The following is a 22,427-nucleotide window of genomic DNA, read 5'->3' on the forward strand; positions in this document are numbered from 1 at the left end:
CATCCATTGGATATCTCCTATTGATTTTTGAAAGTCATTTAAGGTGTTCAACTTCTCTGTTCTTAAAGAAAGCTTTTGTACTGTGAGTGTCTTAGGATATACTTGATATCCTAAATATTGAAAAGGAGCCTGTCTTTGAATTTTTTCTGTAGCTATATGCAGTTTGTAGTACTTTAATGTTTCCATGGTCCTTTGTAGACATGCTTCTAACATTTGTTCCTCAGGTGCACATCCCAAAATATCATCCATATAATGTAACAATATTACTTTTGGAAAGGCTTTTCTTACTGGAGCAAGAGCAGCAGCAACATACATTTGGCACATAGTAGGGCTGTTTTTCATTCCCTGTGGCAAAACTGTCCATTCATATCTTTTATAAGGCTCGGCCAAATTAACACTAGGCACTGAAAAAGCACATCTTTTCATACCCTCCTTATCTAGAGGGATAGAATAGAAACAATCCTTAATGTCTATAACCCATAGAGGCCATTCTCTTGGCAACTGAGTAGGAGATGGAAGTCCAGGCTGAAGAGTTCCCATAGTTTCCATCTGTTCATTTACTCTTCTTAGATCAGTTAACATCCTCCATTTTCCAGATTTCTTTTTCACCACAAATACTGGGGAATTCCAAGGACTTAGAGAAGGCCGCAAGTGTCCTTGGTCAAGTTGTTCTTGCACTATGTCTAATAAGGCCTGAATTTTATCACTTCTTAAGGGCCACTGTTCTACCCACACTGGTGAATCAGTCTTCCACTGAATAGGAACTGGTGAAAGTGCAGGTAGGCCTTCAACAGCAGCCCTGCCTAAAAAGCTGAAGTGCTTATTTGTAATCCTATCTGCTGTAAAATGTCTCTTCCCCACAGATTGATGGGGATTTTTTCAACCACAAAAGGAGTAAAAGCTCCTGTTTCTCCTTCAAATACCTATCTCAAAGGCCTAGCACTAACTTCTGGGGCTATTGATCCTCCCACCCCAGACATATAGCAGACATGTCTGCTTTAATCTTTGGCCAGTGACCGGGCCAATTGGCACCTCTAATAACTGTACGATCTGCACCCGTGTCTACCGATCCTTCAAATGGTATTCCGTTTATATAAATAGTAAGCATAGGTCGGTCAGCTGTCACAGCTGCTGTCCAATATATTCCTGGATTTTGTTCATTGGAGTCAAAATCTAGGCGACTATCACGAGGTTGCTTATTAGGGGTACGTAACAATATGCCTGATGCTACTACTTCTCCTGGTTGATAAATCACACGTTGTCTGCCTGTGTTAGTGACTGGGATATTAGATACACGTTCTCCAGTTTCCCACATCAGTGTATGGATGGACACTGTTTTGTAGGCACTCTCAGAAGGTGAAATGGTCAAGCCTACTGTGCCTGGAGGCAAAGGATCCATAGGCTCAACAGGAACAGATTTCACTTCTCCAGGGAGTATCTCGGTAGTCTCTACTGCACACAACTCTATTTTTCCTAATTTCAATCCCTTTCTTCCATCTGATTGCCTTTTGGCTGATTGATCATGTCTTAAAATTCTCTGGATGTAACCTCGGCTGCCATCATGCCCCACTTCGGGGGCTGAAGCTGGGCCCCACCTGTCATTTCCCTGTGTCAATCTACATTCGGAGGCCCAGTGGAGGCCCTTGTGACATTTTGGACATGGAGTTTTAGGTCTTCTCTCACCCTGTCTTCTCACTGTATCTCCATATCTACACTGAGCTCTTAGATGCCCAATTTTTCCACATTGAAAACATCGCCGAGTTTCTCTAGAAGGCCCTTGCCAGGAGGGACCCTGTCTTTCCACGTTCATCATTGTCCGGGTGTAAAAAGCATTTGTTCCCACTGTAGCACAGCGTCTTATGATCTCCTCTAAAGGAGCATCTTTGTCTAATCCCCATATAATTCTTTTGCAAATCTCATTGGCATTTTCCTTAGCCAGATGTCTGGTCATTATTTCTGTAGCTGAATTTTCTCCAATAGTTCTTTTGACAGCAGTTTGCAAATGTCCCACAAAATCTGCAAAAGGTTCATTGGGACCTTGCTGTATTTTAGTGAAAGCCTCTCCACGATCTTTCTGTCCAGGAAGGACACCCCAAGCTTTTATTGCAGCCTTAGCAATTTGCTCATATATTGTCATGGTATAATTAATCTGTTCTGAATTCTCTCCATACCAACCTTCACCAGCCAAGTGCTCAAAAGTGAATTGTGTGTTAACTCCTATTTCCAAATTGCATCTGTCTTGAATTTTACATAATTCATGAAATTCCACAAGCCATAATAAATTTTCTCCAGGTTCCAGGCATGTCCTTGCTATGGATTTCCAATCATTTGGGGTTAGGACTTCATAAGACAAACCATCTAGTAACATTTTAACATAAGCTGATGTAGCCCCATAAAGGGTACAACCTTTTTTCAAATCTTTAATTTTATTCAAATCTAAAGGTGCATATCTTCTCCTTTTTTGACCTACAGAGTCAATATTTTCAATCACAGGATATGCATGTATAAAATCACTTATATCCTGTCCTTCTCTCTTAGCTTTAACCAATGCTTTTTCTAATCTTGTCATAGGCTTAGGCTGCTTCACAGGCAATTCTGTTTGTGTTTCTGCCTCTTCCCCTCCTTCTTCCTCCACCTCTGAAGGTGGGGTGGATGTGGGCCTGCCAATAATCTGTTCTCTAGGCAGGGTTGAAGCTTCTTCAAGAGAATCATACCATAATTCCTCATTTAAATCCTCTTGCTCTAGGGCAAGATCTTGATCTTTCCTTTTTTCCTCACACTTCCTCCTCTGTTCCTTTTTAAAACTTTTCCTTCTCCAACAACTTGCTTGATAGTTTAAGGTTAATTGAACTATTTTGTAGATATAAAATACTTCTGCAGAAATTGAACGAGGCCCATTTTTTGCATAAAATTCTTTCATTTCAAATCCCACTAGCTTCCATTTATCTACATCTATCTTTTCTTCCTCTAAGAACCAAGGGGATGTGCGTCTTAATGCAGCCAAGAGTTTAGCAATCTGTACCCATGTTACAAGTAAACTCTGCTCCTCAATTATCTTGATTATACTCTCTATAGTACCACTCCTGAATGGGGGTGGAGCTGAGGTTGCTTCTGGGGCTGGGGATGAGTCGGCTGAGGTCCAGGGATTGAATATAGCTAACATCTGCCCCATTTCAGCTATAAGAGATTCCTGGTTTAGCCCTTAACAAGTTAAGTTCCTTATTTATCTATTAGCACGCTCACTTAATCTTTAACAAAGTTTCCTCGTTACTCACAGTTCTGGGTCAGAGAGACTGAGATCTGGATGGGAGGCTTTTCCACTGGAATCAGGACCGTGTCTGTCCCTGTTCGGGTGCCAAATTGCGAAGGTCTGGTCTAGCTCCTCTTGTCAGGATAAGCAAAAGTCCTTGCCCCACGTGTGGACGCCAAATGTAGCGTGCTGTCGTCTCCAGAAGCTGCTGGATCGCTCTCTGGGAAGAGATCTGCTGTGTCTACTCAAATCTCTCAGACAGATTCTTCTTCCTGTAGTGAACTGTTGTCTCCAGGGAGTTGCTGTTAACTCTTGTCCAGAGAAGTGACTTCCCTTCCTGCAGAGAGCTGCATCAAGCCAGATGTAGTGCAGAGTCTTCTCCTTGAATCCTGGCTCTGAATCTCCTGCAGCTCTTATCCTTCTCCAGGCAGACTGACTTTCCAGGCCCACTATTGCCTCCTTTATCCTCCCAGAGAATGGGCGTGGGATAATGCAAGGGCTTCTGGGAAGAACCACTTCAGCCAATGAGCTTGCTCCTTCTATCAAGTAAACCTGAGTTCTCACCTTGTAATTGTCCAGACAACCTGAATTCTCACCTTGTCACTGTCCAGACAACGTGAGTTCTCACCTGGTAATCCTAACAATACCAGGTGAGCACTATCCTCATCTGATGAGCATTTGCTTTGCTTACCTTCTCCATGGAGACCTCATTGTGTCGTGCCCATTGTGACACGCCTGAGAACACCCAAGGTTTTCTGACTTAAAGGTGAGGTTCTCTCCCCAACAACCCAGTTGGATCCTGACAGCCAAGGGAGTAGTATGTGAATAGAAGAATAGATGAGTGGACAAATAGACTAATAGACTAGATACATAGATAAGTGCTGATAGATAGATGGGATAGATAGGGTAAATAAAAAGATTCAATAGATACACTTGATGCATAGTTAAATAGATAATGATGGGTAGATAAGTGAAAAGATAGATTTATAGTAGAAAAGTTTATAGGTAGAAAAGATATTTATAGGAAAAAAAAAGTGATTTATAGTTAGAAAAGAGATTTATATGAAAAAAGCGATACATAGGTAGAAAAGTGATATATATAGTTAAAAAAGTGATTTAGGAGAAGAAACGAGATTTATAGGTAGAAAAGAGATTTATAGGCAGAAGAGAATGAATAGCTGCCTTAAATTATACATAGATAATGAAGGAGTCAATGGAGGGTTAGGTAAATCAGTAAATAAATTACTGGAGAGAGAGATCCATTTGGGCCCTCATCAGCATGATACCAAGGGCTGCTGTCATAGATTGAGACTGCCTTCACGTCAGTATTAAACTATTATATTTTATTCTTCAATATTATAGAAGCTAAAATGGTTGCTTTCTATCTGGCTTGGGAAATTGTTGACTTCTCTTTCTTCCCCTCTTCCCCCACGCCCCCCCAAAATTGCATTTTGTGGATGGTTATTCTAGTAGATCAATTGGACACATATCTTTCACTTATGCTGTAACATTTTACCTTTTCAGGCATCCTATAAGCCACTGCTGAAGCAGAGGAGATACTGAACCAGTTGTGACCAGATGCTGGCGATATTGAACGCATCTTAAGCCTCGGGATCGACTTAAAACGGGATTTAACCTGTTCATGAAGGTAAAGCATCTACATAGAGATAATGTACCTGCAGCTTCCCTCCTGCAGTCAGTGTTAATAGGAGATCAAGGTAGGGCCTGGTTGCTGACTAGCCCTATATATAAACTAGAAGTACAAATAATCTGGGAAATAGAGAGCCTACACTTAAAAGCAAACAAACAAACAAAAGCAAATTCTTTTAGTTCGGAAACTATTTTCTTTTTCCTCATCCTATGGCTGGTTCCCAGAAAAAAGATGACTTGCTCATATTAGAGGTTTCATAAATGCTTGTTAAATTCAATTACATATAGATGAAGACTTTTTCTAAAATTATAGGCAGCTGGCTGGTTCAGTGGATAACACTGTTGGACCTCCCTTGAATCAGCAACTGATTTCAAACACCAGCTGTAGGACTCTGGGCAAGTCACTTAATCTGTGTTTGCCTCAATTTCCTCCTCTGTAAATTGGGAATGATACAATCATGTTTGCTCCACAGAGGATAAGCCTCTGAGAACTATTTGTTTTCAAGTAGAGTCACAGCATCGTGGATTTTGAGCTGGCAGCAATATTTCAGGGTTTCTACTTCCATATTTTACAAAGAAAGTCACTGAGACACAAGGAGGTTTAGTATAGTTAATATATTGTTCAAGCGCATACAAGTTGTAAGTGGCAGAGACAAGATTCAAACAGATCCTGTTAATACTATCGTGTTACCTCTAAGTGTTCATTATATATGGGTGTATGGGTGTCCATATATGTGTGTGTATATTTCCATACTCCAATCTTCTAACCTATAACTAAACATATTTACTCTTAAAAAAAAAAAGTGGTGGGATGGGGTAGGGGAAAGACACTGTAATAAAGTAACATTAAACAAGTGGTATTTTGCTCTGCTGTTTATTTCTTACTTTCATGACTTTATATTATCACTTTAAACTCCCTGAGCCTCAGTTTCCTCACATGTTAAATGAGATAGTTGAGCTCCATGACCACTAGGAAACTACATTTCCAGTTCTAAAATTGTGATTCCACAGTGAAAATCTAGCAACATTGTGTCCTAATGTAAGATCTGTATTTGATCATTAATGAGTCATATATTTTCTCTTGGATTTTATATAGTTCATTTGTAGCAACATTAACCTGGCATTCCCTTCTGAGGGCTGACCCCATCCTTGTTGTGGTGACTGTTAGAGGTGGGCCGCCCTCATCCCGGTGACCATCCACTCCAGATCCTCTTTGTGGTTGGTGGGGTGACAATATCAGAAGCCAAAATGTTGAAAGATCTCGTTTCTTCCCTGAAGCCTGGAACACAGGTACCGAACCCGAAATAACAGGACATGCATCTCCCTGGCCCAAGGATGGGAGAGTCTGGCTGTTCCCACAAGACTTGGTCTGAGCCTTAGGGGTAGCATTTGAGGAGATGATCTATAGAATTCGGGAGATGGTGAAGCACTGTGTAAAGGTCAGATAATTCTCTTACTACTACTATTATTACTTGTACTCTTACCCCTATTATTATTACTACTATTTCTACTATTACTCCTCTTCCTACTCCTATTAGTATTACTCCTACCATTACTACTATTACTCTTCCACCAACTACTACAATTACTGCCACTCTTATTATTGTTATTATTCCTTCTAGATCTCTTCCTCCTGCTACTAGTACTATCATTGCTCCTATTCCTATTAATACTCCTTTTACTACCACTACTACTATTATTTCTACTACCACTTTTACTATTACTATTACTCCTACTGCTACTGCTACTCCTACTCCTACTAGTGTCACTCCTATTCCTATCATTATTACTGTTGCTATTACTACTTCTTCTACTACTATTATTCCTACTCCTATTATTAGTAGTACTATTACCATTACTATTACTTTTATCATTACTACTCTTTTTACTACTTCTATCACTACTTTTATTCCTCTTCCTATTACTGTTACTACTCATACTACTCCTACTTCTTCTACGCCTCCACCTCCTACTACTGCCACTACTCCTTTGTCCGGAAGTCCATATGTTTTCTAAATAAAGAGGTTTCCTAAAAAATATTGTTAAAAGAAGACTTGCGCATAAAGCCTGAGCACAATCCTCATCAGATGAGCAGTTGACTTGCTTACCTTGGCCATGGAGACCTCATTGTGTGATGCTCATTGTGACATGCCGGAGAACACCCAAAGTTTTCTGACTGAAAGGTGATGTTCTCTTCCCAACAACCCAGTTGGATCCTGACAGGAAAAGGGAGTAGTATGTGAATAGAAGAATGCATGAGTGGACTAATAGACTGATAGACTAGATACATAGATTCCTGGTGATGGATGAATGGGATAGAGAAGATAAACAAATAGATTGAATAGATACACTTAATGCATAGTTAAAAAGATAATGATGGATAGATAAGTGAAAAGATAGATTTGTAGTAGAAAAGTTTATAGGTAGAAAAGTGATTTATAGGAAGAAAAGTGATTTATAGGTAGCAAACAGCTCTTTCGGAAGAAAAGCCATTTATAGGTAGAAAAGAGATTTTTAGATTTAAAAAAGGGATTTAGAAGTAGAAAAGAGATTTATAGGCAGAAGAGAATGAATAGCTGGATTAAAATATACATACAACCCCCCCCCCCAAATATTGCAGTTCGTGGATGGTTTTTTCAGTATATCAAATGGACACATATCTTTCACTTATGCTTTAACATTTTATCTTTTCAGGCAACCTATAAGCCAGTACTGAAGCAAAGGAGATACTGAAGCCAGAGTGACCAGATTCTGGCGATATTGAAAACATGTCTTTGGAAATCTACTTGAAACGGGATTTAGATTGTTGTTGGGGAGTTTTGATCTATACTTTGGAGTTTATTGCACTGGTGGGGGGAAGGGGAGAGAGGATGTTTCTGAGTTTGATTGTTGGGGAGTTTTGATATCTGGTGGGGGGAAGGGGAGAGATGATGTTTCTGACTTTGATGTGTTTTTAAAAATAAAAAATGTTTTTTTTTTCTGTTTCCAAAAGTTTCAAGTTGTCATTCTTTCAGCTCCCACATGATTAGTGATATTTCCCAGTTTCTTCTTTACTATCTGATGATTATATTTGCCAGCTGGTTAATCCTACAGAAATACTTGTTGGCAAACTTATTGGGTAAACAACATTTTTCCCTTATTTGCAGCTAGCCCATACTGCTGATGGGTAAAGCTGGCTATCCTATCTGGGTTTGGGAATAAGAGAGGGAGGCAGATTTGTTCTTCTTTGAGATTGTGAAAAAACTGTAAGCAGGCCCTTTGCCATCAGAGGCTGGGGACCGTCTGAAAATCTGGGAGCAAAGAGGTAGTGGGGGTTAACAAGCAGCAGGGCTGTTGTGTTCTAGCCAGAGAAGTTCCAGAGAAGCTCGGAACTGGCCCTGCTGAAGTCTTTTGGATCTTCCTGGAGGAGCAGAGCAGCCATTCTACACCAGGAGGGCAATTCAGAATGACAAGGGACTGGCTTAGAGATTTGCATCCAGGTGCTTCCCCTCAGCTCTAGGGGAAGGCTGAGCCAGAAAATAATTGGTGTCCCCACAGGCTTGTGCTAGAGCCCCCCATTCCCCCTTTGAAGTTTCTTCTGCCTGACTTGTGCTCATTATAATCTATATGACTGAAATGTCAAACTTCTGTTTCTGAAAATCTAACCTTTCTTCAGAAGCTGGGAACCTAAATCCCCTGGATGGAGAAGGGGGATAGTAAGAGTGCTAGAAAAGCAAATGGGTGCTCTGGAGACGGCAAGATTGGAGATGGGAAAACCCCGTCTGATTTGATTCCATAGATAGTGGCAAACGTCAGGTTAGCCACAAAAGATGTTTGCACTGATTGATAAAGCTGGAACAATACCTCTTGGGAATTGATGTACAGGCTCTGGCAAGAAAATGAAACCAAACTAACTCCCAAGCAGGATGCAGCCTTAATTGGCTGAAGGGCCCCAGAAGACCCTGGACAAGCCAGTCAAGCCGGCTTCCAGAGCTAGTCCTTAGCTTGGCCTTGGGAATCCTCCCAGGGGGTGGAAGAGGAGGAGGTCTGGATTGCTCTCTGACAGCACCTTCTCATCCTCCATCTTGGGCTTTCCACTTCTGGGCTTGGGCTTGGAGGGTCTCATCTACAGAAAACCACCTTCTTGAGGGCAAGAACTGTTGGAGTTTTTCCTTGGTAGCTCTGCCATTTTTCCACTTCGAATCACTTCCGATTTAGCAATATTTATTAAGGAAACAAGCATTTATTAAACTCCTATGTACCAAGCACTGTGCTAAGCACTTTACACATATTCTCTCCTGAACATCACTGGGAGGTAGGTGCTAATATCCACTCTCTCAGTTAAAGAAACTGAGGCAACAGGTCAGCAAAATAGAGGCGAGATTGAAACAGATCTTGTCTTGTACAGACAACCCTGGCCTAATTAACAAGGGGATTCTAGATCTGCAGCGTTCAATGGGGTGTTTTCCAAATTCTACATGATGAAAGGTACCGGATGAAGCGGTCTGGGGTCTTAACCGTGGCCCTAGCTCCTTCTGCTTTGCAGCCAAACCCTAGGCTCCATCCCAAGAGCAATATGTGGGCTTGGCTCCCTTTCCCGCTGGTGCTTCTACTCATGTCCCCAGTTTCTGGTCCCTGTGTCCTTTGTGACCATATCATTCATCTGGTAGCCCACCTCATCCATCTTCCTTAGACTACTCAATCAGCAAAGCTCAATTAAACAAGGAGCAAACATATATTACATACTTACTAGGGGTCGTATATTTCACTAGACCCTGGAGACATAAAGGTAAAAACAAAATGGTCTTGCCCGCAAAGTTTATATTCTATTGGGGAAAATGATGTCAACAAAAAGAACTAGGAAGACAATCTATGCATAAGCAAGATAATTGTATAAATATTTTTACATACATTGGATTATGCATATATTTTCATATATTTGACATGTGAATCCCCTGTCATCTTCCCTGTCATCTAGGGGAAGAGGTGGAAGGAAGGAGGGGAAAAGTTGTAAGAGAAGGTTTTGCAAGGGTCAGTGTTAAAAACTTACCCCTTCATATGTTTTGTAAATAAAAAGCTTTCCTCAAACAATTTTTAAAAAGAAAAAAAACCCACATACCAGGTGAGCACTACCCTCATCTGATGAGCATTTGCTTTGCTTACCTTCTCCATGGAGACCTCATTGTGTCATGCCCATTGTGACACGCCTGAGAACACCCAAGGTTTTCTGACTTAAAGGGGATGTTCTCTCCCCAACAACCCAGTTGGATCCTGACAGCCAAGGGAGTAGTATGTGAATAGAAGAATAGATGAGTGGACAAATAGACTAATAGACTAGATACATAGATAAGTGCTGATAGATAGATGGGATAGATAGGGTAAACAAATAGATTCAATAGATACACTTGATGCATAGTTAAATAGATAATGATGGGTAGATAAGTGAAAAGATAGATTTATAGTAGAAAAGTTTATAGGTAGAAAAGATATTTATAGGAAAAAAAAGTGATTTATAGTTAGAAAAGAGATTTATATGAAAAAAGCGATACATAGGTAGAAAAGAGATATATATAGTTAAAAAAGTGATTTAGGAGAAGAAACGAGATTTATAGGTAGAAAAGAGATTTATAGACAGAAGAGAATGAATAGCTGCCTTAAATTATACATAGATAATGAAGGAGTCAATGGAGGGTTAGGTAAATCAGTAAATAAATTACTGGAGAGAGAGATCCATTTGGGCCCTCATCAGCATGATACCAAGGGCTGCTGTCATAGATTGAGACTGCCTTCACGTCAGTATTAAATTATTATATTTTATTCTTCAATATTATAGAAGCTAAAATGGTTGCTTTCTATCTGGCTTGGGAAATTGTTGACTTCTCTTTCTTCCCCTCTTCCCCCACGCCCCCCCCAAAATTGCATTTTGTGGATGGTTATTCTAGTAGATCAATTGGACACATATCTTTCACTTATGCTGTAACATTTTACCTTTTCAGGCATCCTATAAGCCACTGCTGAAGCAGAGGAGATACTGAACCAGTTGTGACCAGATGCTGGCGATATTGAACGCATCTTAAGCCTCGGGATCGACTTAAAACGGGATTTAACCTGTTCATGAAGGTAAAGCATCTACATAGAGATAATGTACCTGCAGCTTCCCTCCTGCAGTCAGTGTTAATAGGAGATCAAGGTAGGGCCTGGTTGCTGACTAGCCCTATATATAAACTAGAAGTACAAATAATCTGGGAAATAGAGAGCCTACACTTAAAAGCAAACAAACAAACAAAAGCAAATTCTTTTAGTTCGGAAACTATTTTCTTTTTCCTCATCCTATGGCTGGTTCCCAGAAAAAAGATGACTTGCTCATATTAGAGGTTTCATAAATGCTTGTTAAATTCAATTACATATAGATGAAGACTTTTTCTAAAATTATAGGCAGCTGGCTGGTTCAGTGGATAACACTGTTGGACCTCCCTTGAATCAGCAACTGATTTCAAACACCAGCTGTAGGACTCTGGGCAAGTCACTTAATCTGTGTTTGCCTCAATTTCCTCCTCTGTAAATTGGGAATGATACAATCATGTTTGCTCCACAGAGGATAAGGCTCTGAGAACTATTTGTTTTCAAGTAGAGTCACAGCATCGTGGATTTTGAGCTGGCAGCAATATTTCAGGGTTTCTACTTCCATATTTTACAAAGAAAGTCACTGAGACACAAGGAGGTTTAGTATAGTTAATATATTGTTCAAGCGCATACAAGTTGTAAGTGGCAGAGACAAGATTCAAACAGATCCTGTTAATACTATCGTGTTACCTCTAAGTGTTCATTATATATGGGTGTATGGGTGTCCATATATGTGTGTGTATATTTCCATACTCCAATCTTCTAACCTATAACTAAACATATTTACTCTTAAAAAAAAAAAAAGTGGTGGGATGGGGTAGGGGAAAGACACTGTAATAAAGTAACATTAAACAAGTGGTATTTTGCTCTGCTGTTTATTTCTTACTTTCATGACTTTATATTATCACTTTAAACTCCCTGAGCCTCAGTTTCCTCACATGTTAAATGAGATAGTTGAGCTCCATGACCACTAGGAAACTACATTTCCAGTTCTAAAATTGTGATTCCACAGTGAAAATCTAGCAACATTGTGTCCTAATGTAAGATCTGTATTTGATCATTAATGAGTCATATATTTTCTCTTGGATTTTATATAGTTCATTTGTAGCAACATTAACCTGGCATTCTTTTCTGAGGGCTGACCCCATCCTTGTTGTGGTGACTGTTAGAGGTGAGCCGCCCTCATCCCGGTGATCATCCACTCCAGATCCTCTTTGTGGTTGGTGGGGTGACAATATCAGAAGCCAAAATGTTGAAAGATCTCGTTTCTTCCCTGAAGCCTGGAACACAGGTACCGAACCCGAAATAACAGGACATGCATCTCCCTGGCCCAAGGATGGGAGAGTCTGGCTGTTCCCACAAGACTTGGTCTGAGCCTTAGGGGTAGCATTTGAGGAGATGATCTATAGAATTCGGGAGATGGTGAAGCACTGTGTAAAGGTCAGATAATTCTCTTACTACTACTATTATTACTTGTACTCTTACGCCTATTATTCTTACTACTATTTCTACTATTACTCCTCTTCCTACTCCTATTAGTATTACTCCTACGATTACTACTATTACTCTTCCACCAACTACTACAATTACTGCCACTCTTATTATTGTTATTATTCCTTCTAGATCTCTTCCTCCTGCTACTAGTACTATCATTGCTCCTATTCCTATTAATACTCCTTTTACTACCACTACTACTATTATTTCTACTACCACTTTTACTATTACTATTACTCCTACTGCTACTGCTACTCCTACTCCTACTAGTGTCACTCCTATTCCTATCATTATTACTGTTGCTATTACTACTTCTTCTACTACTATTATTCCTACTCCTATTATTAGTAGTACTACTACCATTACTATTACTTTTATCATTACTACTCTTTTTACTACTTCTATCACTACTTTTATTCCTCTTCCTATTACTGTTACTACTCATACTACTCCTACTTCTTCTACGCCTCCACCTCCTACTACTGCCACTACTCCTTTGTCCGGAAGTCCATATGTTTTCTAAATAAAGAGGTTTCTTAAAAATTATTGTTAAAAGAAGACTTGCGCATAACGTCCTGAGCACAATCCTCATCAGATGAGCAGTTGACTTGCTTACCTTGGCCATGGAGACCTCATTGTGTGATGCTCATTGTGACATGCCGGAGAACACCCAAAGTTTTCTGACTTCAAGGTGATGTTCTCTTCCCAACAACCCAGTTGGATCCTGACAGGAAAAGGGAGTAGTATGTGAATAGAAGAATGCGTGAGTGGACTAATAGACTGATAGACTAGATACATAGATTCCTGGTGATGGATGAATGGGATAGAGAAGATAAACAAATAGATTGAATAGATACACTTAATGCATAGTTAAAAAGATAATGATGGATAGATAAGTGAAAAGATAGATTTATAGTAGAAAAGTTTATAGGTAGAAAAGTGATTTATAGGAAGAAAAGTGATTTATAGGTAGCAAACAGCTCTATAGGAAGAAAAGCCATTTATAGGTAGAAAAGAGATATTTAGATTAAAAAAAGGGATTTAGAAGTAGAAAAGAGATTTATAGGCAGAAGAGAATGAATAGCTGGATTAAAATATACATACAACCCCCCCCCCCCAAATATTGCAGTTCGTGGATGGTTTTTCCAGTATATCAAATGGACACATATCTTTCACTTATGCTTTAACATTTTATCTTTTCAGGCAACCTATAAGCCAATACTGAAGCAAAGGAGATACTGAAGCCAGAGTGGCCAGATTCTGGCGATATTGAAAACATGTCTTTGGAAATCTACTTGAAACGGGATTTAGATTGTTGTTGGGGAGTTTTGATCTATACTTTGGAGTTTATTGCACTGGTGGGGGGAAGGGGAGAGAGGATGTTTCTGAGTTTGATTGTTGGGGAGTTTTGATATCTATACTTTGGAGTTTATTGTACTGGTGGGGGGAAGGGGAGAGATGATGTTTCTGAGTTTGATGTGTTTTTAAAAATAAAAAATGTTTTTTTTTTCTGTTTCCAAAAGTTTCAAGTTGTCATTCTTTCAGCTCCCACATGATTAGTGATATTTCCCAGTTTCTTCTTTACTATCTGATGATTATATTTGCCAGCTGGTTAATCCTAAAGAAATACTTGTTGGCAAACTTATTGGGTAAACAACATTTTTCCCTTATTTGCAGCTAGCCCATACTGCTGATGGGTAAAGCTGGCTATCCTATCTGGGTTTGGGAATAAGAGAGGGAGGCAGATTTGTTCTTCTTTGAGATTGTGAAAAAACTGTAAGCAGGCCCTTTGCCATCAGAGACTGGGGACCGTCTGAAAATCTGGGAGCAAAGAGGTAGTGGGGGTTAACAAGCAGCAGGGCTGTTGTGTTCTAGCCAGAGAAGTTCCAGAGAAGCTCGGAACTGGCCCTGCTGAAGTCTTTTGGATCTTCCTGGAGGAGCAGAGCAGCCATTCTACACCAGAAGGGCAATTCAGAATGACAAGGGACTGGCTTAGAGATTTGCATCCAGGTGCTTCCCCTCAGCTCTAGGGGAAGGCTGAGCCAGAAAATAATTGGTGTCCCCACAGGCTTGTGCTAGAGCCCCCCATTCCCCCTTTGAAGTTTCTTCTGCCTGACTTGTGCTCATTATAATCTATATGACTGAAATGTCAAACTTCTGTTTCTGAAAATCTAACCTTTCTTCAGAAGCTGGGAACCTAAATCCCCTGGATGAAGAAGGGGGATAGTAAGAGTGCTAGAAAAGCAAATGGGTGCTCTGGAGACGGCAAGATTGGAGATGGGAAAACCCCGTCTGATTTGATTCCATAGATAGTGGCAAACGTCAGGTTAGCCACAAAAGATGTTTGCACTGATTGATAAAGCTGGAACAATACCTCTTGGGAATTGATGTACAGGCTCTGGCAAGAAAATGAAACCAAACTAACTCCCAAGCAGGATGCAGCCTTAATTGGCTGAAGGGCCCCAGAAGACCCTGGACAAGCCAGTCAAGCCGGCTTCCAGAGCTAGTCCTTAGCTTGGCCTTGGGAATCCTCCCAGGGGGTGGAAGAGGAGGAGGTCTGGATTGCTCTCTGACAGCACCTTCTCATCCTCCATCTTGGGCTTTCCACTTCTGGGCTTGGGCTTGGAGGGTCTCATCTACAGAAAACCACCTTCTTGAGGGCAAGAACTGTTGGAGTTTTTCCTTGGTAGCTCTGCCATTTTTCCACTTCGAATCACTTCCGATTTACCAATATTTATTAAGGAAACAAGCATTTATTAAACTCCTATGTACCAAGCACTGTGCTAAGCACTTTACACATATTCTCTCCTGAACATCACTGGGAGGTAGGTGCTAATATCCACTCTCTCAGTTAAAGAAACTGAGGCAACAGGTCAGCAAAATAGAGGCGAGATTGAAACAGATCTTGTCTTGTACAGACAACCCTGGCCTAATTAACAAGGGGATTCTAGATCTGCAGCGTTCAATGGGGTGTTTTCCAAATTCTACATGATGAAAGGTACCGGATGAAGCGGTCTGGGGTCTTAACCGTGGCCCTAGCTCCTTCTGCTTTGCAGCCAAACCCTAGGCTCCATCCCAAGAGCAATAAGTGGGCTTGGCTCCCTTTCCCGCTGGTGCTTTTACTCATGTCCCCAGTTTCTGGTCCCTGTGTCCTTTGTGACCATATCATTCATCTGGTAGCCCACCTCATCCATCTTAGACTACTCAATCAGCAAAGCTCAATTAAACAAGGAGCAAACATATATTACATACTTACTAGGGGTCGTATATTTCACTAGACCCTGGAGACATAAAGGTAAAAACAAAATGGTCTTGCCCGCAAAGTTTATATTCTATTGGGGAAAATGATGTCAACAAAAAGAACTAGGAAGACAATCTATGCATAAGCAAGATAATTGTATAAATATTTTTACATACATTGGATTATGCATATATTTTCATATATTTAACATGTGAATCCCCTGTCATCTTCCCTGTCATCTAGGGGAAGAGGTGGAAGGAAGGAGGGGAAAAGTTGGAAGAGAAGGTTTTGCAAGGGTCAGTGTTAAAAACTTACCCCTTCATATGTTTTGTAAATAAAAAGCTTTCCTCAAACAATTTTTAAAAAGAAAAAAAACCCACATACCAGGTGAGCACTACCCTCATCTGATGAGCATTTGCTTTGCTTACCTTCTCCATGGAGACCTCATTGTGTCATGCCCATTGTGACACGCCTGAGAACACCCAAGGTTTTCTGACTGAAAGGTGATGTTCTCTCCCCAACAACCCAGTTGGATCCTGACAGCCAAGGGAGTAGTATGTGAATAGAAGAATAGATGAGTGGACAAATAGACTAATAGACTAGATACATAGATAAGTGCTGATAGATAGATGGGATAGATAGGGTAAACAAATAGATTAAATAGATACACTTGATGCATAGTTAAATAGATAATGATCAGTAGATAAGTGAAAAGATAGATTTATAGTAGAAAAGTTTATAGGTAGAAAAGATATTTATAGGAAAAAAAAGTGATTTATAGTTAGAAAAGAGATTTATATGAAAAAAGCGATACATAGGTAGAAAAGAGATATATATAGTTAAAAAAGTGATTTAGGAGAAGAAACGAGATTTATAGGTAGAAAAGAGATTTATAGGCAGAAGAGAATGAATAGCTGCCTTAAATTATACATAGATAATGAAGGAGTCAATGGAGGGTTAGGTAAATCAGTAAATAAATTACTGGAGAGAGAGATCCATTTGGGCCCTCATCAGCATGCTACCAAGGGCTGCTGTCATAGATTGAGACTGCCTTCACGTCAGTATTAAACTATTATATTTTATTCTTCAATATTATAGAAGCTAAAATGGTTGCTTTCTATCTGGCTTGGGAAATTGTTGACTTCTCTTTCTTCCCCTCTTCCCCCACGCCCCCCCAAAATTGCATTTTGTGGATGGTTATTCTAGTAGATCAATTGGACACATATCTTTCACTTATGCTGTAACATTTTACCTTTTCAGGCATCCTATAAGCCACTGCTGAAGCAGAGGAGATACTGAACCAGTTGTGACCAGATGCTGGCGATATTGAACGCATCTTAAGCCTCGGGATCGACTTAAAACGGGATTTAACCTGTTCATGAAGGTAAAGCATCTACATAGAGATAATGTACCTGCAGCTTCCCTCCTGCAGTCAGTGTTAATAGGAGATCAAGGTAGGGCCTGGTTGCTGACTAGCCCTATATATATATACTAGAAGTACAAATAATCTGGGAAATAGAGAGCCTTCACTTAAAAGCAAACAAACAAACAAAAGCAAATTCTTTTAGTTCGGAAACTATTTTCTTTTTCCTCATCCTATGGCTGGTTCCCAGAAAAAAGATGACTTGCTCATATTAGAGGTTTCATAAATGCTTGTTAAATTCAATTACATATAGATGAAGACTTTTTCTAAAATTATAGGCAGCTGGCTGGTTCAGTGGATAACACTGTTGGACCTCCCTTGAATCAGCAACTGATTTCAAACACCAGCTGTAGGACTCTGGGCAAGTCACTTAATCTGTGTTTGCCTCAATTTCCTCCTCTGTAAATTGGGAATGATACAATCATGTTTGCTCCACAGAGGATAAGCCTCTGAGAACTATTTGTTTTCAAGTAGAGTCACAGCATCGTGGATTTTGAGCTGGCAGCAATATTTCAGGATTTCTACTTCCATATTTTACAAAGAAAGTCACTGAGACACAAGGAGGTTTAGTATAGTTAATATATTGTTCAAGCGCATACAAGTTGTAAGTGGCAGAGACAAGATTCAAACAGATCCTGTTAATACTATCGTGTTACCTCTAAGTGTTCATTATATATGGGTGTATGGGTGTCCATATATGTGTGTGTATATTTCCATACTCCAATCTTCTAACCTATAACTAAACATATTTACTCTTAAAAAAAAAAAAAGTGGTGGGATGGGGTAGGGGAAAGACACTGTAATAAAGTAACATTAAACAAGTGGTATTTTGCTCTGCTGTTTATTTCTTACTTTCATGACTTTATATTATCACTTTAAACTCCCTGAGCCTCAGTTTCCTCACATGTTAAATGAGATAGTTGAGCTCCATGACCACTAGGAAACTACATTTCCAGTTCTAAAATTGTGATTCCACAGTGAAAATCTAGCAACATTGTGTCCTAATGTAAGATCTGTATTTGATCATTAATGAGTCATATATTTTCTCTTAGATTTTATATAGTTCATTTGTAGCAACATTAACCTGGCATTCCCTTCTGAGGGCTGACCCCATCCTTGTTGTGGTGACTGTTAGAGGTGGGCCGCCCTCATCCCGGTGACCATCCACTCCAGATCCTCTTTGTGGTTGGTGGGGTGACAATATCAGAAGCCAAAATGTTGAAAGATCTCGTTTCTTCCCTGAAGCCTGGAACACAGGTACCGAACCCGAAATAACAGGACATGCATCTCCCTGGCCCAAGGATGGGAGAGTCTGGCTGTTCCCACAAGACTTGGTCTGAGCCTTAGGGGTAGCATTTGAGGAGATGATCTATAGAATTCGGGAGATGGTGAAGCACTGTGTAAAGGTCAGATAATTCTCTTACTACTACTATTATTACTTGTACTCTTACCCCTATTATTATTACTACTATTTCTACTATTACTCCTCTTCCTACTCCTATTAGTATTACTCCTACGATTACTACTATTACTCTTCCACCCACTACTACAATTACTGCCACTCTTATTATTGTTATTATTCCTTCTAGATTTCTTCCTCCTGCTACTAGTACTATCATTGCTCCTATTACTATGAATACTCCTTTTACTACCACTACTACTATTATTTCTACTACCACTTTTACTATTACTATTACTCCTACTGCTACTGCTACTCCTACTCCTACTAGTGTCACTCCTATTCCTATCATTATTACTGTTGCTATTACTACTTCTTCTACTACTATTATTCCTACTCCTATTATTATTAGTACTACTACCATTACTATTACTTTTATCATTACTACTCTTTTTACTACTTCTATCACTACTTTTATTCCTCTTCCTATTACTGTTACTACTCATACTACTCCTACTTCTTCTACGCCTCCACCTCCTACTACTGCCACTACTCCTTTGTCCGGAAGTCCATATGTTTTCTAAATAAAGAGGTTTCCTAAAAAATATTGTTAAAAGAAGACTTGCGCATAAAGCCTGAGCACAATCCTCATCAGATGAGCAGTTGACTTGCTTACCTTGGCCATGGAGACCTCATTGTGTGATGCTCATTGTGACATGCCGGAGAACACCCAAAGTTTTCTGACTTCAAGGTGATGTTCTCTTCCCAACAACCCAGTTGGATCCTGACAGGAAAAGGGAGTAGTATGTGAATAGAAGAATGCATGAGTGGACTAATAGACTGATAGACTAGATACATAGATTCCTGGTGATGGATGAATGGGATAGAGAAGATAAACAAATAGATTGAATAGATACACTTAATGCATAGTTAAAAAGATAATGATGGATAGATAAGTGAAAAGATAGATTTATAGTAGAAAAGTTTATAGGTAGAAAAGTGATTTATAGGAAGAAAAGTGATTTATAGGTAGCAAACAGCTCTATAGGAAGAAAAGCCATTTATAGGTAGAAAAGAGATTTTTAGATTAAAAAAAGGGATTTAGAAGTAGAAAAGAGATTTATAGGCAGAAGAGAATGAATAGCTGGATGAAAATATACATACAACCCCCACCCAAAATATTGCAGTTCGTGGATGGTTTTTCCAGTATATCAAATGGACACATATCTTTCACTTATGCTTTAACATTTTATCTTTTCAGGCAACCTATAAGCCAGTACTGAAGCAAAGGAGATACTGAAGCCAGAGTGACCAGATACTGGCGATATTGAAAACATGTCTTTGGAAATCTACTTGAAACGGGATTTAGATTGTTGTTGGGGAGTTTTGATCTATACTTTGGAGTTTATTGCACTGGTGGGGGGAAGGGGAGAGAGGATGTTTCTGAGTTTGATTGTTGGGGAGTTTTGATATCTATACTTTGGAGTTTATTGTACTGGTGGGCGGAAGGGGAGAGATGATGTTTCTGAGTTTGATGTGTTTTTAAAAATAAAAAATGTTTTTTTTCTGTTTCCAAAAGTTTCAAGTTGTCATTCTTTCAGCTCCCACATGATTAGTGATATTTCCCAGTTTCTTCTTTACTATCTGATGATTATATTTGCCAGCTGGTTAATCCTAAAGAAATACTTGTTGGCAAACTTATTGGGTAAACAACATTTTTCCCTTATTTGCAGCTAGCCCATACTGCTGATGGGTAAAGCTGGCTATCCTATCTGGGTTTGGGAATAAGAGAGGGAGGCAGATTTGTTCTTCTTTGAGATTGTGAAAAAACTGTAAGCAGGCCCTTTGCCATCAGAGGCTGGGGACCGTCTGAAAATCTGGGAGCAAAGAGGTAGTGGGGGTTAACAAGCAGCAGGGCTGTTGTGTTCTAGCCAGAGAAGTTCCAGAGAAGCTCGGAACTGGCCCTGCTGAAGTCTTTTGGATCTTCCTGGAGGAGCAGAGCAGCCATTCTACACCAGAAGGGCAATTCAGAATGACAAGGGACTGGCTTAGAGATTTGCATCCAGGTGCTTCCCCTCAGCTCTAGGGGAAGGCTGAGCCAGAAAATAATTGGTGTCCCCACAGGCTTGTGCTAGAGCCCCCCATTCCTCCTTTGAAGTTTCTTCTGCCTGACTTGTGCTCATTATAATCTATATGACTGAAATGTCAAACTTCTGTTTCTGAAAATCTAACCTTTCTTCAGAAGCTGGGAACCTAAATCCCCTGGATGAAGAAGGGGGATAGTAAGAGTGCTAGAAAAGCAAATGGGTGCTCTGGAGACAGCAAGATTGGAGATGGGAAAACCCCGTCTGATTTGATTCCATAGATAGTGGCAAACGTCAGGTTAGCCACAAAAGATGTTTGCACTGATTGATAAAGCTGGAACAATACCTCTTGGGAATTGATGTACAGGCTCTGGCAAGAAAATGAAACCAAACTAACTCCCAAGCAGGATGCAGCCTTAATTGGCTGAAGGGCCCCAGAAGACCCTGGACAAGCCAGTCAAGCCGGCTTCCAGAGCTAGTCCTTAGCTTGGCCTTGGGAATCCTCCCAGGGGGTGGAAGAGGAGGAGGTCTGGATTGCTCTCTGACAGCACCTTCTCATCCTCCATCTTGGGCTTTCCACTTCTGGGCTTGGGCTTGGAGGGTCTCATCTACAGAAAACCACCTTCTTGAGGGCAAGAACTGTTGGAGTTTTTCCTTGGTAGCTCTGCCATTTTTCCACTTCGAATCACTTCCGATTTACCAATATTTATTAAGGAAACAAGCATTTATTAAACTCCTATGTACCAAGCACTGTGCTAAGCACTTTACACATATTCTCTCCTGAACATCACTGGGAGGTAGGTGCTAATATCCACTCTCTCAGTTAAAGAAACTGAGGCAACAGGTCAGCAAAATAGAGGCGAGATTGAAACAGATCTTGTCTTGTACAGACAACCCTGGCCTAATTAACAAGGGGATTCTAGATCTGCAGCGTTCAATGGGGTGTTTTCCAAATTCTACATGATGAAAGGTACCGGATGAAGCGGTCTGGGGTCTTAACCGTGGCCCTAGCTCCTTCTGCTTTGCAGCCAAACCCTAGGCTCCATCCCAAGAGCAATATGTGGGCTTGGCTCCCTTTCCCGCTGGTGCTTCTACTCATGTCCCCAGTTTCTGGTCCCTGTGTCCTTTGTGACCATATCATTCATCTGGTAGCCCACCTCATCCATCTTCCTTAGACTACTCAATCAGCAAAGCTCAATTAAACAAGGAGCAAACATATATTACATACTTACTAGGGGTCGTATATTTCACTAGACCCTGGAGACATAAAGGTAAAAACAAAATGGTCTTGCCCGCAAAGTTTATATTCTATTGGGGAAAATGATGTCAACAAAAAGAACTAGGAAGACAATCTATGCATAAGCAAGATAATTGTATAAATATTTTTACATACATTGGATTAAGCATATATTTTCATATATTTAACATGTGAATCCCCTGTCATCTTCCCTGTCATCTAGGGGAAGAGGTGGAAGGAAGGAGGGGAAAAGTTGGAAGAGAAGGTTTTGCAAGGGTCAGTGTTAAAAACTTACCCCTTCATATGTTTTGTAAATAAAAAGCTTTCCTCAAACAATTTTTAAAAAGAAAAAAAACCCACATACCAGGTGAGCACTACCCTCATCTGATGAGCATTTGCTTTGCTTACCTTCTCCATGGAGACCTCATTGTGTCATGCCCATTGTGACACGCCTGAGAACACCCAAGGTTTTCTGACTTAAAGGGGATGTTCTCTCCCCAACAACCCAGTTGGATCCTGACAGCCAAGGGAGTAGTATGTGAATAGA

General features: G+C 40.2%; 2 long non-coding RNA genes across 3 annotated transcripts; both read right to left on the reverse strand.

The window, feature by feature from the left end:
* Positions 1 to 5,760: 5,760 nt before the first annotated feature.
* On the reverse strand, positions 5,761 to 10,065 carry LOC141546668 (uncharacterized). 2 transcript variants are annotated; one of them, XR_012483374.1, is made up of 3 exons: positions 10,043 to 10,065; positions 7,009 to 7,116; positions 5,761 to 6,329 (listed from the first exon to the last, which is right to left on the reverse strand). It is a non-coding gene; the product is annotated as an uncharacterized LOC141546668 (long non-coding RNA). The 2 variants fall into 2 exon arrangements; XR_012483375.1 differs by lacking the exon at positions 10,043 to 10,065 and adding an exon at positions 9,999 to 10,040 and having other exon boundaries at positions 5,761 to 6,302.
* Positions 10,066 to 17,987: 7,922 nt separating this feature from the next.
* Positions 17,988 to 22,311, reverse strand: LOC141546655 (uncharacterized). Its single transcript, XR_012483357.1, has 3 exons — positions 22,289 to 22,311; positions 19,236 to 19,343; positions 17,988 to 18,556 (listed from the first exon to the last, which is right to left on the reverse strand). It is a non-coding gene; the product is annotated as an uncharacterized LOC141546655 (long non-coding RNA).
* Positions 22,312 to 22,427: the final 116 nt, after the last annotated feature.

Source organism: Sminthopsis crassicaudata, chromosome 6 (genome assembly GCF_048593235.1).
Source record: "Sminthopsis crassicaudata isolate SCR6 chromosome 6, ASM4859323v1, whole genome shotgun sequence".
NCBI classification, from domain to species: Eukaryota; Metazoa; Chordata; class Mammalia; order Dasyuromorphia; family Dasyuridae; genus Sminthopsis; species Sminthopsis crassicaudata.